The sequence below is a fragment of the Euwallacea fornicatus genome, chromosome 3 (assembly GCF_040115645.1).
Source record: "Euwallacea fornicatus isolate EFF26 chromosome 3, ASM4011564v1, whole genome shotgun sequence".
NCBI lineage: Eukaryota > Metazoa > Arthropoda > Insecta > Coleoptera > Curculionidae > Euwallacea > Euwallacea fornicatus.
In genome coordinates, this window is record NC_089543.1 from 4,830,313 (window position 1) to 4,844,582 (window position 14,270).

The 14,270-nt window shown below is 36.5% G+C and overlaps 1 protein-coding gene across 1 annotated transcript in view; it reads left to right on the top strand.

Moving 5' to 3' along the window:
• Tmem63 (transmembrane protein 63) overlaps window positions 1–14,270 on the top strand; it is a 120,049-nt gene that overhangs the window by 44,558 nt on the left and 61,221 nt on the right. The window lies entirely within an intron of this gene.

Consider the following 14,270-nt stretch of genomic DNA (forward strand, 5'->3'; position numbering starts at 1 on the left):
TTTCTTGAGGAAGATTAATAATGCTTATTAATCTGCAAAACTAAAGTTAACAATTTATTTTTTACATTATGACCTTCTACGCAATAAGATAATTTAGTATATATTGCACCATTTTTTAACTTATTTCTCTAATTTAAAACTTCTTAACTTTTCATTTTTTAAAGAAAGTTCTCGTTTTGTTTAAAATTGTGTAATTTATAAATTAAACGAGATTTTTTAATGCGGTAAAAAACAATTTGTAGCTAAATTATTATTAATTCTGCTTTTGCCCCCTGGCCTCTGATATATGGCGTTAAAGCATTTTAAATAGGCGTGTATACGCTGACACCATTTTAAGGGCAGGTGTAGATCAGTAGAATTTTTTTTTATTTCCTATAATTTTGAGTTTTATGATGAAAATTTTACGTTTTCGTTTATTTTAATTAAATAGCAATAACTGGAATGCCGTTGATGTAAAAAAAACAGATATATACTTATATAAATAACGAAATATGCAAATCAGTGTAAATTGGAATTCAACAACAACCGGTCCGCGCTTACCTCACTGTACCTTATCATAAACTTTTCACCCCATCTGGACCCACTTTTGGTGACAAATAATTTGGAAAGCGAACAGAAGGACAGTGAATTTCCGGATTTTCATATCCAGGAAAAGATACGGGCTACATAGACTTAATATTGAGTCTCCAATTTGACAGGTCAGTACAGACATTCAGAAGAATGAAGTATCTGCTGTGGTCAACTCCGAGCGCTGATGTTTCTCAAAGATCTTTCAAAAAATTCTCGAACCAAAAAAATTATGATAATTTATTTCCCAATCAGGCAGTGAGGTCTGCAAATAGTGGAAGTAAACAGTAATCGCAACCTTGGAATTCCTGAACATTCCAGTTGTACTGCTAGGGGAGAACTCATTGGACCGATTAAGACTGAAATAATCATCTGGAGTAAATGGGACTATAAAGAATATTTTAGGCGCACGACACTGATTACGGCGCATTTTGAGAGCGGTTGATCATGATCACCTTGCGGCATACCATCACTCATAGGCCCTGCTGTCTTAGAAACGCCGCAAATGCTTCTTGCAGGTCTGTATACGATGGTAGATTAAGTCCACCGATAGTTGTTTAAATACACATGTGCGGAACGTATTATAATGTTTCATTATTTGACCTTTCGGGCGACCATAACTGTTTCACCTTATTTGAGAAGCACAAACCTATCGCACCGGCCTTAATTCTATTCCTGAGGTCGCTATAGTCCTTTATTATGTCTATTCTACATCGAAGTGCATAATGGCTTTCTGTGTTTGCTATACTCACTTAATTATAAGCTTGTCGTTTTAGCGCTTGTGATTGTTCACGTGATTGTTAATGATAGGTTTTATTTATTGTTATAGCTTCCCCAGAGAAACCGAGGAGAAAGATGTTGGGTCGAACATAACTCCTATGACTCTATTGCCAGTTGAATTGAATTGTCTCGACAGAATTAGTCATTTAGTTGGACTATACAGGATGTTTGCTAAACACACGGTGAAAATTTAAGATATCCTTGAGGCGAAAAAAGAAATAAATCCGTATGAGCTTCTGCCTTAAATCGTGCGTTTTCCGAAATACAGTGTGTTATGTCTGTCAGGGTTATTTTTTAACACGTTGTATTTCGAAAATAATGCCATTCCAGAAATATGTTTGTGCGAACTTTTTCTCAACAATATCTCCTTTTTTGCGCTATGCGTTTTCGAAGTGCCCAGAAGTCCACCAGTCTCGCAGGCAACATCAAGTTCGCTACACCATCTAGTTCGGCGAAGAGTAAAAATTGACGATAGTTTTCGACCGTGGGGTAAACTATCTACAGTTACAGCATGGTGCATTACTGCTGTAAAGAGCGGGCGTTACATAAGCGCAACAAAACGTGCTAATTAATTTTCCATCACGGTTACATTCATTCTGAGAATAAGAGTGTTATCGCTGCGCTGATTTCTATAGTTGGCGAGCCCCTCCCGGCTAAGTCGACCGCTGCTGTCAGAGTACCGCGAGTAGTACGCGGACAGTGTACTTGTAGAATGTAGTCACCTTTCACCCACATGGAGACTCGCCATCACCATCACATGTCATACAAATTCCCGGTTAAAGCTGCTTCTAGGCACGCAGTGGCGTTACCCTTCTTCGACGAGCAGATTTATCTCGCCTTTGATGATTCTTTGGTGTATGTGTTACATCATAGGTGTTTCTCTGACTTTTTGCCAACGTATTCACATTTTATCAGCGATTCCCATATGGACTTGATTTTCGAGCCAATTATACTTGAGCTCTGCTGAGAAATCAAACGAAACTCCACTTACACAGAGTCTCAGAAACATTGGGCACCAGCATTCAGAATCTGTCTAATATTGATAGTTTCGATAAAATAAATCAATTTCGGAAATTCCGACTGAGCTGAAAATTCTCCTCAAGTATTAGCAATTTTACACTTTTCATAATTTATCGCAATTAAAGTGCGCATATTTGCCTCGATTTAGCATTCTCGGTGTCTCATACGGCGTCCGAGATCCATGTACTCACCCTTGAATTTGTAACACCTTGTACAGCGTGATTCCATTAGTAGTTCCATTAGTTGAAGTATTTTTAGATCTCGATAGTAGCATTTCTATATGGAAATATGTAAAGTAGGTAACAAATAAATGGCTGTAGGTACTCGTTAGGATACTGAAAAGCAACATCCCAGATATAGATTTTGTGTCAGAAAAATACAGTAATAAATCGTATCGTCTTTAAGGGTTGGAGAAACTTTTCCTCTGTTGAACAGTTGTGGCCAAGTAATTAGTCATTTATGAATCCAGTAATTGCGCATAAAAAGATAAATAGATGCTGCTGCCTTAATGGGCAATACAGGCTTTCGAACGCACTTCTTAACATCCCGAGACTCACCGATGTTTTCCAGGGCGCTGCTGGGTTTTGAAGGGCTTTTTAAGGTACTAAATTAGTCAACGGCTTCTCTTATAAGGAAAATTTTTATTCAAATTAGGATTATATTAATCTTGATTACGAAATGCCCGAGTTTTATTTGTTCGTTACGCCAAGTTTTGAAACGCTGAACGGAACTTATTAGCTCGTTTTACCAGCACATTTTAAAAGTTTTCAAGATCGATATTACCTTTTTGAATCGCCCATAATGAGATTCTAAACATTATTTATATATCAACCCTGAAGAGTTTACACCCTCAGTTAATCATTAATGTCCTCTATTAAGTTGGATAGAAACAATGAATCTCAAAAACAATGAATCTTGAAAACATTAGGAGGACTTTTTAATTAAAAAACTGTCGGATCAGTAGGAAAACTTGGACGTGAAAAAATGTGTCTTGCTGAATTAAAGGGAAAGAGGGTACTTAAGACATTCAAGAGTCTTATTCGGGGCTTGTGGTTAATTTTTTGAATTAATTAGCTAAATAAATTTCGACTCAACGAGATTTTAATGACAAAAAATTAAAATTGTCACAGATGCGGATGTATAAATTGATAATTTCGAAGATATATTGCTCTTGTTAGAGGATGCTCTTTAATTACAACTATGGCTTAGGGGATAACAAGATGGATTAGGAGGAGCGCCGAAAGGAATTTCCAACTTTTATTTATGCCCGAATTTTATTCACCATTATTCCCAATTAGTCCCCTTTTTGCAGTAATTAAAGACATTTATTTGATGATTCGTATTGATGTATGTTTTCATCGATCACTAAAAAACTAGTCGTAGACCTCTCTGAATTTGTAGACGTGACAAAATTGTTCTCATTTATTAGAAGTTTAATCTAAACTATCACGTGCTAAAACAAGACGAAATTGCGAAGTTTTGAGCTTCTGTTAGAAAGATATATTTTGAAGTTATCCTTTGGTGCTTTAAACGGGTTACATACAGGGTGAGATTTCTAACAAAATTGTGTACAATTCATGCATTTTAGCCTGCTAATTGCCAGGAAATTGGTTCAGAGTTCGTGAGTCAAGAACACACTCAGCCAGCGTCACTTGGTGAGGGTTTCCCTCAAAAGCATTGCAGAATAAGTTAGTTTTCAGGTGTAAGTAGCAAGGGAACTAGAAGGGGGAATAGTCCTCCAGAGGTGGCACCCAGCGAAGGGCTAGAAACCCAGGAGATGGCAAGTGAGGAATAAAGCAAAGTCATAGTTACTTAATTAGGTCATATTTAGAACGCCGTATGTTGCGAGAAAATTCCAAAATATGACTCATTTTAGAGAATTCATCGGAAAACATCGCAATTTGTCTCGTCGTTATTTAAAAATATCATGCAAAATTGATGTGAAAATGTGTGGCGTTTATATCCAACTTGAAATTTACTTGAATGTTACATCTATTGTGCATAAAATTGAAATAAATAGGCTTGACGGCAAAGGCTAAACTTGTCCTTCTTAACAATCTTGGTATTAAAATGACAAATGGTCCTAAACCAAAGAACCGTGAGAAATTTTAAACTAATCTATCCTTAGTATTAAGGTCGATGACGGTCGTGATTTAACACTAATTGCGTAAATAAATAAAAAATGTCTCTTGTTAGGCCTAACCATTGAACCGTGTATGATGCAATTACCAATACATCACCCATTATGATCCGGGCTCCTTTCGTGCCCTAGATTTGCGAAATGTCGAAATTATTTTTGTTCACATTATTAATTGTGATAAACTCAAGTAAAACTATTATTCAATTCACTGCATGTGCCCAAATCAGATTAAAGACCCATAAATCGAATTGGTCAAACCATCACTATTTATGGGGAGAATGGAGAGAGAGAAAGAAAGAAAGAGAGGGAGAGAGAGAGAGAGAGGAAGTCGACAAAAACACTGAATTGTTATGAATTATCCATGAAGTTTGCTTGAACTATTGGCAGGCGTCACATTTATGTATCGATTGGCAGGTCATCAGAATCTATAGAAAATCACGATGATTATCTTATCGTGATAGTTTTTTCTTTATGGGCTCGTTTAGTGGTTAACGAACGAATGGGTGACCTTTACAGAATATCCGAAGTGGTTTTGATGACAACTCGCTCTTTAAAAAATGACGTTACCTGCTGTTGTCTTCAAACGATCAATTTATTTGGGTGCAGACAATCAGTAGTACTGTGAGCAGGTCGCCGATTATTTCCTGGTTTATCTTGGAATGAGTGGTTGGACCATATGGTTCCAATGGCGTAACTTTTTTATTTATGTCACAAAATATAACGATTGAGAGTCGCCTTACATAAAATTACAAGTCATATAAATCTAATATGCTAAAAAAGGATAAAGATATATATGAATGTCTAAACATAACCCTATTTTTGGCAAGGTTGCCATTTAATTTGTTGACGTTTTGGTTTAATTTGGTGTTGTGCGCTTTGTGCATCAACTTTGACGGTAAAAATTTGTTCTTTTGAGAACTAAAATAGTGCCCCTTTTTATTTATTATTAGTGTTGGTATATTGCCCAAGTTCCTAAGGAGTCGACGTAGAAAAATTGTAGCGTTCCTGTTACATATTAATTTGGAAAAGATGTGGCATCACAGCTGAAATAAAACCTGTGACGTGCATAAAAAATTACGTGGTTTGAACCATAACTGCAAATGGACTAATTTAGTTCAAGATGCAAAATGAAATGCTCACAAATGTCATCATTGTTTAAAAAATAACTTTCTTCACTAGTTTTTGTAAATGTTTAGCGCATAAAAGCAGGTGTTAGGACCAATGAATAGAACATCGATAAATTCGATTTTTTTTTGAAAAATGTCAAAGGAAGGAGGTACCTATTTTTGCAACTTTTCAAAATTTGATCGGCGACAGGGGCCTTAACCAGTTTGGCGCGCTGGTAAAATTTTTTAATCTCCGCCTCCTTACTCCCAAGAATTACCGCCGAACAGAAAAGTTCGCCGCCCCGAGCGTCGCCCATCCTCTACCCCCGTGCCCCTGTCCCACTTAAAACCAGTACTACTCAAGGCTTACGTTATTGAGGAGTTCTCTGGCCGTTTTCCCAAAAATTCATGTGCCTCTACACAATCTTGTCCGTCTTTTACATTGGCAAAAATTAAAGATTTCGCAATATTATATATTTTGAGTTCTCCTCTAATAGATAATTAAGAAAGTCCTCAGCTCTTACGTTGATCTTCCTTCTGCTCGACACTATGTGATGCGCATTTGCATCGTAACGATAAATATGCTAAGAGCAACAAAAAAAAAGGACGAAAAACGTGAAAATGATGCCACTGATTGCGAAATAATTGCAATACATTCTGGTAACGAGCAAAAGCGATCTAACTCGCAAGAACCTCTAGACATACAGGGTGTCATAAAAATCGTGTAGGAAGTAATGTATTGCAACAAGTTTATTTATGTACATAGGCCAGCAAATACTTCGTTAATAGTTCATCACTGACGGATATATCTAGCCGTTTTTAACGTATTTGCAAAGATATTAGAATAGTAAATATTTCTCAGGCATATTAGGTGTAGTCCAGTGGTGCTGTTTCCTAATATTTTGTCCACAACTGCGGTGGACGTTTACAGAGAAGATGAAGTGACGGACGAAAGGATGACACAATCTAAAGTCAGCTAATGATGAACAAGATCCCTTGTGAGCATCAGAGATTTACTGGTCTCCATGTAGCCGTGTTTCTAGATGTATAGACACTACTAAACGTAGTATTAACATAAAGGAATCTACTGTAACCCATATACGCGTATTCTCAAATAGCCACTTTAACAGGATGAAAGAAATCAGTATATATTATATATATATATATATATATATATATATATATATATATATATATATATAGAATAGTTCTCGCTTCAGTCAATGTCGAGAGATGTTTCGTGTGTTACCTCAGAGTCTTGAGAAAATACCCACCACACCATCAGGAGGCAATTCTTCTGGACCATGGCTGACATAATCGGAAAACATTTCTAATTGTATGTCGACACTGGAACCTTCAGGGTCTGAATATGAGATTTACTGATGAATTAAATTGAAGTTTATAGTAATTTCCATTTAGATTTGGAATATTTGTGAAATTATTTGCAAACTCATCAAAAATCATTTAAAAAAGAAAATGTTGTTTGCGCCTGAGTTCATGGAAGACCCTGTCAAATTATAATAAAATTAAAATGTAGAGTCATTATGACTGGCTACTTTAATCAGAGGTGATAACATTTTTACATATAAGTTAAAACATCTTTCCTTATTTACAAAGAGCATTACATTAAAATTACAATAGAACAAATCAATATGTAAATATTGACACACAACATGGATTGGTTGTAATCAAATGCCACCTTTCACAATTAAACTCGCGTTAGGATGAATATGCGAATAGTAGCATTACTTTCTTCCTTTTATTAGCTTTATAGATAGGAATTGAGCATGCACATGGGTCTGTTTAAGAACGCTTCGTTAATTCTTAAGAATTCTATAAGTGCGAATTCCAAATAGCAGTAATATATGACCACGCACCATAGTCGCCGCTTCTAGCTTTTGGTACCTTTTAAGCATAAATTTTCATGTCGACGATAATAGTATGTATTTCGTAACATCAATGGGATGAATAAGCCAATTTCCAAAGGTTACGCCTCTATGAGAACCATTAACATTTAAGCCTCCCGGTTCCAGCTTTCTAAAGTTTTTGATACGTTATCGCCCTACATTGACTTTGAATGATGGAGGACGCCGGTATTTCTTCTCCGGACGTCTATGACGTGACCATCGACGACAAGAAGTTCAACTTCAGTGCAGCAATACAGGCACCTACTACCAAGCAGTACCTCTGATAATCACGGTGATTACCCATAGACATATATGTAGCCGGTACGCTTCGGATCGGTACTGGTACTGTCATCTAGCACTTTCACCGGTTCACACGCTCTCAGATCGCCTCGATAGTCCATGCCCAACCGAAGGATAATAATTATCAAGGCGCTAACGTGATGTAACTTACAACCAGACCACAGTTTGGTCAAAACCATTTATTATAAAGTAAGGTGTGCAAATTGTTATTTTAGTTCTCGAGTTAAAAACATGGCCAATGCAACAACGCCTTTCTCTAGTTAGTAGTTTGATGTCCAATTTGCCTATTGTTCTTATAGTTTTGAGCCCTAGGAGTTTGAGTAATTGAACGCCTTCTTAAAACATTATTACAGCGATTTTCTGAAGGTTCAATAGCTTTCATACCTGCGGATTTTGATCTAAATTGCCGGCGAACACACAGGGGGACTGAAAACTAATACATTTCCATGAAAATTGGAAACGTTCTGAAAATATTTGAATTTTCAATTTTGACATGTAAACCTACTGTCGGTCGAATATATCAAAATTGTCAACTGTCAAATAGAGATAATGATGCAGTTGTTACGGCTAGAGTGAGACCGCCGCAGATAAAAGGCGGGTGCAAAAAAGAGGGTTTATCGCGGCGGCGGCTCTACGAAGAGATTTATCGCTTCCTTTTATGTATGTCGAATATTCTAGCATGCTTCTTCATGCTAATATTAGCATGTTTGTAAGAAAATTGTGGCATCTTCTAGTCACAAGATCTTTAGCCGTATAAGGAAACCGTTGTTCAGGGTAAGGAAATATAAGACTTGTATAGCTACAAGAACGAGGCGATGGTAATAAGCGATATTAAAGCACTTAATAATGAAATAGTGATTTATTAGATGTATGGAGTATTAGTTGGCGAATGGTAATTGTGTTAATTTGCTGAGTTAATAAATTGTATTTACATTAAGAGCGAGTTTGCTGGAATCAGTTGAACCCCCGCAATCGCAATAATCGATGTGAGAAATAGGATTTCAGTGAAATATTTGAGGAGGTGCTTGTGTCGAACTGTTTACCGGGTACTGCCTGTTTGCAAAGCAAAGGCAGATCAATTTGCCGCGTTGCTGGGCAAGGCCACAGAGAACGAAAAATCAGCACGAAAACCCAGAGGAATTTCAATGCAGGAATCATCTCTAAGGGTTTTCCAATTTGCTCGTTTCGAACTCGCGCCAGCCTGATTCAGCTTTGTGCTCTAATTTTAAAAGAGTCAGCCATAGGACATATTACGTGAAATGTGTTAAGAATGCGAGGATGAATCTGAGAGTTCACAAAAGTTTGCCGTTCTATAAAAAAAAATATAACTTCAATTTATCGTTACTTTGGAAGGCACCTTGTATATTTCTGAATATCGCAGAACACTAGAATTTTTAAATTCCTCCAATTTTTAAATAAGATATTTTTTAATAAATTGTATATTTTTGGGAGGGTTGCCGGATTTTTCGTGCACAACGCATGGCACATGAAGTTTTTTACGGTTTAGTATCACCAAAAACCTTCGAGGAAGAATATCCTTGGAGCGATACAATAGGAACTCTTGATACTCTGAAACCAGATTCGCTCGTTTCTAGAGCCTTCCCTGACCAGGACGTGAAGTCCTGCAATCTTAATGGGAAAGTTAATAAGCACACATCATTTTGACGTGACTCCCAGGATTTCTCATCCCTAAACTCCGGGCTATGGTGCTGTGAGATTAATGTGTTCGTCCGACAATGCTCTAAAATCGTAAATCATACAATCAATAATACAATGAAGCCTTATTCCGAGGTGAAACCTTAAGTGTCCAATGTGGCCTAATAAACATCTGCTGGAAACTCGCTTATTGAATGCGATAAGAAGTCCCATAAATAGGCAAAATGCACGGTAATATTCATACCAATCACCTTGAAACGTTGATTAACAAGATTAGTTAATTTGATTGAGTGCATAGAATGATTGTTAAGAAACTCATTTACCATCGTCATTTGTTATTATTAGCACCCACGTAGAAGATTGTTAGATATATAATGGATTTTGTGTCCCAAAGGTACATAAAGAGCAGCTTGATTTATTTTAGCGTACAGTGGTGTAAAGTTCGTTTTGTAACAGAAATAAATAACGCAGGTATTATTTTTACGGGCAATGATGCATTACAGCGTAAAGGCAAGATTACGAAAATTTAATGATAAATCATTAGGTCGATTTCTCAATTTACGGATGATATGTTCGCATTCCTATTCGCTAGTGCAATTTTGCCTTTCGTGTTCGCATTGGTGTCATTCTACTATTATTAGAGGTTTATATAAACGTAATATTTTAAAAATTTCGATAATATCTGTCAAAATTCAAAGATAAAATACTTTATTTATCGCCGTAACAGTCATAATGATTATTTTATATAACCAACTAATATCTACAATAGTTTTATATCATGTGCGATTAACAAACGCGCACAAGAAAAAACATGAGGTGTAGTTCATTTGCATAATTTCCTAATGAGTCAAGTTCATCAGAATCGTGAGGTACATTATAAATATCTGCATTAATAGCTTACAAATTGTAAAACAAGAAATGCATAGTAATAAATTTGGATAGATCGCTATTAGTCATATTTACATTGAAAATTACCTTTCGAATTTATCTTTTCTGGTTTTATTTATTGATTTCTTCAGAACACTAAATCTTATTGGTTCACACAGCCTGTCCCAAGTTGGCATTAAACGTCAGCTTTTCAATTTTTTCAACATTCCAAACGTGAATTATGACCCCTGTAAGCCTAACTAGATTATCATATTAAACATGCAATTTGTGAAGGTAGTTCCGTAAAGTTTATCACTTAGTCACCAGCATAGATAATGCCTGTAATTATGCATAACTCTTTAGGTGTATGCTGAATGTTTGACTCTAAGTTGTCTGCAATTTGTTTCTTATACAGGGTGTTACACATTAGTAACTCAAAAATCCCGAGGGTGAATCTGTGGATGAATTTAAGAAAGAAAACTTATATGAACATGAGCTCGTTTTCGCGTCCGGTCTTAAAGTAATAGAAAATTTTAAGTGGCATTTAAAATTTTTCATTAAAAATGTTCAGGGTCACATCAATGCGTACGCCAATGATGAAATTAAAAACCCTTTTTTGCTCTTTAAATATATATCTCTACATCTATTTTACGCTCCCCAATTTTCGTCAAACTACTTAAGACCGGAACGGACTTATTAAGAAACGCCTGTATTTCAGAGCGGAAGCGTAAAACGGACCCATGTTCATATGAGCTTTTTTCCTTAAAATCATCCACAGATTCACCCTCGAAATTTTTTACCTACTATTATGTAACAGCCTGGAGTGTCAAAAACTAGTTACTGAATCAGGTTTTTTGGTTCATTCGCTGATAATGCTTTAAGTCACTGCCATGCAAGATGGAATTGAAATTGTACTATGAATGCTTCTTGGACAATTTTACTTTTACGAATCAATAAATTGTATCGTTTTTTGCCGGAAACCTCTGGATCCTGATGGTGAATTCTGGAACAAGATGCAGTTCATACGTCAGTAGTTTGAGGTGCCGCGCTCGTCCAAATTTGTTTCAGTTGTTGGATATGAACCGCGTTTCCCCAGTCTGAACGCACAACATTCCCAACCAAATGATTAGTTTTGGTACCTACTCCAATTAGCAGCGCCGTTTGCGGCACGTTTAAGTGTCCAAAAATACCAACTTTCTCCATTAAATCGTTTATGTAACTCTCATCATTCCAGAGATGACCATTTGAAAGACAGATAGGTACTGCATACGAAGTGATAATGTTATAACATAAATACTCAATAAATATAATTATTTTTCCTAAACAGGAACACCTTTATAAATAAATACGATGCCTGCCGGCGTTTACGAGGTAGTGCAAACCTTTCCTCACGTTAGAGCTAAATGCATGAATATTTTTATTTCTTAATTATTTTCAATAATAATATAAATTTGTTGCTCAATGGAAACAATAATAAAAATTCCCCTGGACTATTAAGTGTGAACCATTTAGAAATGTACCCAATGATCTAGAAGAGGAGTATCTAGCGTAGGATGTTTCCAGTTTTCAGGCCCCGTTTTAACAAACCAGACACTAATGCATGGCGACGACACCGGAATAAATGGCCATGAGCATGTGCGTCCAGCAATATACGCCGACGCATAACCTGTCTCTCGCGACAAAATGACGTGATAGAGACACTAATATATGGCGGCCTTCTGGCCAAGAAATTAAAATTTTTTAGTTAAACTGATTTTAACGCCGTATTTGGTTTAAGGCGGATAGGAAAATCAAGGCGAATTAATAGGCGTCCACAAAAGTATTTCGACGAGTCCATTTCTCTCAATTTTTTTATTCACCTTCTGCGGTCGGTACTTACTCCCATAGTCTAGTTTTGCGTTTTTGAATTAATTATACATTATCAAGGACACCATTTCCTAGTGTAGAGTTCAACATGCACGTGAAAGTAAGAACTCAGCCAGTGGCAATTTCATCGAAAAATCTTGGAGATTTTGTTAAAAGTGACTATTTGAAAAACTCAAGTTACCCATCAGAATTCACTAGACCAGGCATACCATGACGAGCATTTTTCAGGTTCCCCAACAGAACTTCCATCCTTCTTTAAGTGCAGTGTTATGTTTTGGCAATTACTCTGATAAAAATCTGTCCATTCTCCTCTCGGCCAGATAAGGCGTGCTCTTGTAGCTCTAACGCTAACATGCAAATACAATACCAACGTTTGATTATATCACAATGAAAATTCTGAGAAAGTTTTTACGTAGTCTACTTAGGAAGAAAAATCGATATGCAGCTAGAAAAGATGTAGATTCATGCAAATTCTAAGACGAAATACTTGTAACGGTTTCACGACAAGGATGTTAAGTTAAAATATGTAGATCGAGTAATCTTTATGGGGTCCTCACGCCTTCATTGTGTCACTGTTACTTTGTCACGGTTACATTTTTTCCAACACGATCTCACTTATTTGAAATGCATCCGTCGAAAAAAGGAGCTTTAATTACATACTTTAACCTTTAGAGTTATCGCTTTGCATTTAAATGCAGTGGATGCCAGCACTGTTAACTTTAATTATGTGATTAATAGGTTTGCCTACTGTTTAGCAAACGAACCTCTTATTTTTCAGAATGATTTTAATACCTAACAACCTTTGTTAGACAGTTAGCCCATAAGCCAAGTATGGAAGGATCGCTTCCATTGGTGGTAATAACAATAATACGGGACATATTTCTTGGACAGCTGAAACGAAGAGTTTGCGAATGACAGGAGCTTAATTTTCTTAAATATTGGGTTTGCCCTCGCATTATAAAGCTATGTTGGGCCCTATCATTACCAAAAACAATTCATAGTTCGTAATTATGTACAACTGTTGGAATGATTTAAAGGTGATTAATCATTTTGTGAAAATTTAATCGCCTTTAAAGACCTTTAGAGCAAATGGTCTCGAAGAAGACCGTAGTTTTGTCCGAGTCGAAAAACGCCTAATTATATAGTTCTTGAAAATCTGCCCGACGTTGAAACACCTTTAAAAATTGGACACAAATGCCTTGGACTTTTATTTCAGATCGTCCTGTATAGGCGCATTAACTGCCAGATCTATTAAAAGTCCTGAGCAATATGTTTGAGCCAAAGCGTTTTCTAATGACCCATGTTTTGCTTTCTAAATAAGTTCAAATACTGTACAGTAAAAATATCTCCTCAAGCAATATAAATGGGTGTTGCACACCACATTGTAAACAACATATTACTCTAATCCATTTTGAATGATTGTGCTGTAACAGTAGGAGGCTAGGGCAGTAAGTGTATTCAAAATATGTGCGTCAGTCACGTTTGACATGTTTGAGAATTTGACCCAAACGGTTTTATGTTTTTCTACAGGGTGTGATCCAAATTTTACTTGATCTTTTAGCGCCAAAAATGAGTTTTGCTATTGAAGTTTCAGTCAAAGTCCATATATGGAATAAACACATTAAAAAAAAACTACCCCGAGGGACGGTAAAATAATTCTCGGCCGCGGCGTAAGTGCGCCTGCGTCATGAGTGTGCGCTTTGTAACCACACTCGCCTGTAAACACACCACCCATTAATAATAATTATTATTATTAAATCTTGTAATTTCGGCAAAATAATGCTTCATAATAGAGTATCAAATTATCAGCATCCTACTTAGTCATTTCATTCCATGCTTCTTCAAGGTGGTGTCGTGGGTGCCGTCCACCAAACTGATCAGAGGCCTCGATATATTTCGAAAACGGCGGCTCATCTTGTCTCAAAGATGTTCGATAGGTGATAGGTCAAGTGACCGTGCAGGCCAAGGCAGCAGTTTCAATTGTGCTCCTTCCAGGTACCTTCGAGTAATATTCGCAGTATGCGGCTTTACATTATTTTGTCGGAAAACGCCATTTGGCAA